Source organism: Octopus bimaculoides, chromosome 4 (genome assembly GCF_001194135.2).
Source record: "Octopus bimaculoides isolate UCB-OBI-ISO-001 chromosome 4, ASM119413v2, whole genome shotgun sequence".
NCBI classification, from domain to species: domain Eukaryota; kingdom Metazoa; phylum Mollusca; class Cephalopoda; order Octopoda; family Octopodidae; genus Octopus; species Octopus bimaculoides.
In genome coordinates this window covers 121,109,129-121,114,721 of record NC_068984.1, presented here as the reverse complement: position 1 = coordinate 121,114,721, position 5,593 = coordinate 121,109,129, and the positions used below count along the sequence as shown (strand labels likewise).

Genomic DNA, 5,593 nt, shown 5'->3' with positions numbered 1-5,593 from the left:
TATATATGTTACAAATGTAAAAACAGTCATTACGTATTGCTTACCTGTGACTTTAGGTAGACCTGGGAGAATTATGACAAATTTCGAAAGCTCTTTTGTCTTAACGGTGCAGATACTGAGCATGTTAATTTGGAACAATGAACTTTTTCTTTCTTTATTTCCTAATTTGTATCTGTGTTGCAGTATTTCTATAACGTGACTTATCAATCACACACACGGACACACACACACACGCACACACACACACACACACACACACACACACACACATACATCTAACAAAAATGTCAATTTCGTGCGTCATTTTAATTTTTATTATTTTATTTTGTATATTTTATTCGTGTATTTATTTATTTATCTATTTATTTATTTATTTATTTATTTATAATTTGGTTTCATATATCATCTCACAGCCTGAAAATTAGGTAAACATTTTGACGTTTCTTACTTAACCCCGAAAGTCTATTCCACTCTGTTGCTTGGTAGAACAGAAGATAATGAATGCATTTTTGTTTGTTTTGTTTTTGTGTCTATGGGAGAGTATGTAGGGTCTGGTGGGAGTATTACGGCTGATGCAGATGTTCTCGTTAAAAAAAAAAAGCTAAAGCGTTTGAGACAAAATTATAAATTTTACCTTTTCATGTAACGTTTTTGTTTTCTTTTTCCTTTCTTAAAAGCATGATATGAATAAAATCTTCGGAAATACTCTGTCATTCTGCATTGTGTGAGCATGTTGTGAAATGATACAATATGTAGCCTTGCCTTCTACATTACAACAACACTAGTAGTAGGGATATCAGTACTGTTGTTGCTATTGTTACTGTTGTTATTTAACCCAAGCTCATCCTACAATGGATTTATGACCAGTGATAATCAATTACCTCTTAAAGCATGGGCACATTTCTCAGGGGCCCTCACATGTCCAGAGGCCCAATTATAATCTACGTATGTTGTGGTTTGCTATCAATAAGTAAGCATTATAGGGCCCAGTTTATTGAATTATCCAAGTTCCTATAATGTTGCTAAGACAGCCCTAGTGATAATACACCCATTAATATCTCGGCATCCTTTTTCTCATTGAAAGAAATTAGTTGCTATTTTTCGCAGGTCGAACGATTGTGATTCATGCTGAGTTGTTTAATTCAGCTGGCATATTATCAAAAACATTCCAACAATGACCACATCAAGATATTCAAACAGTGTATCCAAGACATTTTCCAGTGTATCTTACCACATTAAATTTTTTTTTAATACTGCAGTCCAGGAGCGGTGATACGCATTAGGCTAGAAAAGCGATCGTGAAGGGTACTAAAATCGGGGTTGGGGTACCCGAACGAGATGAAAAAGAAAGTAACGTACGCACTCACATATACATACATAAATTATATATTTGGGTGTAGGGATCTAGTCTGTCCAGGGACAAACGCTCATAACTGGGTAATGGGATTGCTCATTGTAAGTCTAGCATTGGACCCTAAAATACCCTGCCACGGGTCCTGCGGAAGTGGGAGATTTGAAGGAGATTTGGTTACTATTTTTCGCATGTTGAACGACCATGCAAAGATCTGTTCCGTTGGCTCGTTTTTATATGAATAGAGAAGAAACGCAGTTTCTAGCTTGTGAATGCTATTAATATTCAGCCCTTGTATCGTTTGACATTTGTTTTCAAGTATATATTATTCTTTTCTTTCCACTAAATCTGAGAATAACAAACTCGCAGGTAACCAAGATTATATTATTTCAAGTAACCTGCCAAAAGGTCGAGTGCTGGTGTTTCATCAATGACAATGTTTTGGTGTTCATTGCCAAAGTAGCAGCTATACACCACCCAATTGTAAAGAGCTATGTGTGGACACAGCGTACTGTTGTAACGAGCAGAAGAGTATAAATATGATAGCACACATTTACCAAAATAATATTTTATTAAATGAGTTCGGACATTATTTGTTGTAGCTGGTCAAAAGGAATTTTTAGTCAATTAGAATTACACCTGTAATAATAAGAAAATTGATTAGCATTAATGATAATCTTTGTCAAGAGGCCTAAGGGGAGGAATTTATGAATTTTAAGATATATTAAAAATTAAATGGAAGCCTGGAAGTGGGAGCGAGTTTAATATATGGTATTTATAGTGATAACCCTTGGCTTGTTTCGTCTTTATTGGACCTTTCAGCGAAGAATTGTCTAGCATTTAATACGTAACTATCAGGCATTAGAATGGCGTTGAGTGGAATTTGTTTTTGTAAGAAACTTTAGAATTTTTTAACAGATTAGGCTAGTAAAAACTTTACCAGAATTATTATTATAACTGCCAAATATCAAACTCAGTCCTCACTAATTACCTTCATTTCATTTTTAATCAATTAAATTTTTGTGTTCGCTCTTTTGCTCCTCATGAAAGAGTTATTAGCGCCGACGATTTCCCTTCTCAACGCGTAATTTACATGAAAAATCAATCATTTTTGGCGCACTAGATTAAGTGTGTTAGCCCAGGTTTAATTATATATATTCCTCATTCAGAAGATAACCGATAGAAATTTTTCAATGTTGATATTGTATTAGCTTGCAGTGCTTAGTATCATTCTAACATAAACATTGGTTCCAAATTTTAGCACAATTGCGGGGAAGGGAATAAGTCGATTAAATCGAGCCCAGTGTTCAGCTGGTACTTATTTTATCGACCCCTGCGACATTTGAACTCAGACGCAAAGTCAGAAAAAATGCCGCTAAGCATTTTTTCCCGATGTGGTTACGATTCTGTCGGGTTGTCGCCTTACTCTACCTATTAATATTAATGGGAATCTGTTCCAACTTGAAACTAAAGTCACTATCATCTTCGTTAGTATTTTCATCAAGGTTTATATTTCTGTTAACCAGTTGGTTATTGTTCTTGTTGCGGTTGAATGTCAGCTCTGAATGAGCAAATAACATCGATTTTTTTCTTCATATAATTGAAAAACGTCAAATTTTTTTAACAATCATTGAATGAACATCGGTGTTTTCTACACATTATTGAATGACGTGAAATTATTTCTCACGTTATTTATTGAATGACGTCAAATTTTTGTTTCCATATGTAATGGCGACAATTTTGTTACACATTATTGAATTACATCAATTTTTCCCTCACATTATTGAATAAGGTCAAATTTTCTACCCATTATTTAATGACGTCAAAAAAATGTTGTACCCATTATTGAATGACGTCAACATTTTCTTTCCATATTTAATGACGTCACCTTTCCTTCACATTATTGAATTATGTCAAATTCTTCCTCACATTATTGAATGACGTCAACGTTTTCTAAACATTATTGAATGAGATCAAATTTTCCTACACTTTGTTAAATGTTAGCAAATTCATCTTCAGGCACGTCGATAATATTGTTGTTTTGTTCCAGGTCAACAATGATGAAGCAAACTAATGATCAAAAGCATTCCATGCATAACCACCGGTCTTTTTATGTACATACATCATGTTACATACTTACTGAAAAAGGTATTTGTCTGCTGTTTGTTGCAAGTCGATAAATCCAACAAGTTGAGTGAAGAGTTAGAGGCTTCCTCGTTGATTCATATATATATGTACGTCACGTACAGTAATTCGTTTCTCATCAGCAACACTGTTTTGGATGGTCATTACCCAGCCACTTAAGTTGCAGAGTTGTAGTTCTGCCAGTTGTAAAGAGTTACGTGCAGAAGCTGCCTATAGCTTTTAGAAGCGGGGGGTGTAATACTAAAACAGCATCGAAACAGCGTCAAATTAACATAACCATTTGCAAATCACATTAAATATACACTGCATTTCAAATTATTAACGGTGTAATATCTAAAATTATTGACGACGTAATATTTAAAAACTACTCGATAGAATTCAATGAAATTTTTACAGAATGACGGCATCAGTTATGTGCGCGTGGTGTATGAAAAACACGAGGTTTTCAAAATAATACAGAAACTGCGGTCACTCACCAAATTTAGGTAGACTTTCATTGTTTCAAATTATTAATGAGGTATAATTAAAACTCATGTAAACAAGAAAATATCGATTTAATTGTTTGGTGTACACCCTGAAACGAGCACGTGCAGTCATAAATGTAGAAAAATAAAAATAAACGAATAAACAGCGTTCAAAAATAATTGGTGTGCTGGTTAGTTGGAAATAAGTTGGAAAAGCACTGATCCATGAAACATGCTAATTTCTGGATCTCCTCTGATGTTATACCGAGAGATACATCCACTATTGCCTGTCACAGTTCACCCTTACTCCTAAATTGGCGTCCACTCTCGTAAACACGTTGCTTTAGAATACTCCACAAGTTTTCTATTGGGTTTAAGTCGGGAGAACAAGCAGGCCACTTCATCTTCTGAGGTCCACAGAAGCCTAATTGTTGAAGATACTCTGTAGTTTTCTTCGCTGAGTGCGAGGGCGCATTATCTTGCATGAATATTATGGTTGTCTTGAAGGCGACCCTTTGCTGTTTAACCAAGGTTCAAGGTGTTCCTTTAGAAAGGCTATGTAAGCGTCCGCAGTCATTTTAACACTGTCCGGCACTTTTCAAGGGCCAACCATAATACCTCCAATAAAACCTGCCCAAATCATGATGCCTCCTCCCCATGTTGGCGTCTCAAGTGTTAATGACGATCTCATCCATTTACAACCCATCCCTTGTTCCAGCCATCAGATCCATCAACGGAAGCACGAGTTCGTCCGTAAATAAAACTTTTGAAAAGCCGACTTCATGTTATCTTCTGCCTATTTCAGACAATTTTGTATTTGTGTTTACAAGATCACTGGTTAATAATTTGGAACACTGAAAGTTCGTGGAAACGATGCAAATGGCCGCCGTTTGTTTACACTTGCGCAAAATCTCACGTTTTTGTTTTTACACGCCACTTGCATATAACTAATGTCATCATTCTGTGGAAATTTCGTTGAATTCCAACAAGTAGTTTTTAAATAAAATTTTTTAAAATGCTACATCGTTAATAATTTGAAACGCAGTATATATACACTGTAGAAGAGCCTGCTGTTGTAGTTTTTGCCTGAGAAAAAAATCTTCTCATAGATATTTGTGTGTATAGAACTAGTATTATACACAAACAGCTATCTTAATCTGATGCCGTTTCGGTTGCATTTACCGAAATTTTTTACAGCTTGGCGAGTTAGTATTCTAATATGTTATTTATGTGAGTATTTTCCAATTACACTTTTTATATAGAAGCCACTAAGAGATTAGAACGACCGTCAAACACTTTTGAGTAAATCGTGTGAGACACTTTACTCCCTGAATGGAATATTTTAGAAACAAAATATTTGAGAAAGATAGTTAGGAGCTAAGTCACATGCTCGCTAAAAATAACAGCCAAATCTTCGTTAAACTACTGAGGTATCATCTTGAAGAATTTTTTTTTATAGTCTAATAAATCGACCTCAGAACTTATCTTTTTGCAGCCTAATGCTTCTTCTATCGGTTTCTCAGGCCGAACTGCTATGTTACGGGGACGCAAACAAGCGGTTCTCAAGGCGGTGTTGAGAGACGAACACAGATACAGACAGACACACACATACACACACACACACACACACACA

The 5,593-nt window shown here is 35.3% G+C and overlaps 1 protein-coding gene across 2 annotated transcripts in view; it reads right to left on the bottom strand.

Annotated features, from left to right (window-relative positions):
• LOC106868129 (contactin) overlaps nt 1–170 on the bottom strand; it is a 76,701-nt gene extending 76,531 nt beyond the window's left edge. For both annotated transcript variants that reach the window (XM_052967403.1, XM_014913259.2), the window contains exon 1: nt 45–170. The gene's annotated coding sequence lies outside the window, so the exon portion shown is untranslated. The remainder of the gene's footprint in view (nt 1–44) is intronic.
• Nucleotides 171–5,593: the final 5,423 nt, after the last annotated feature.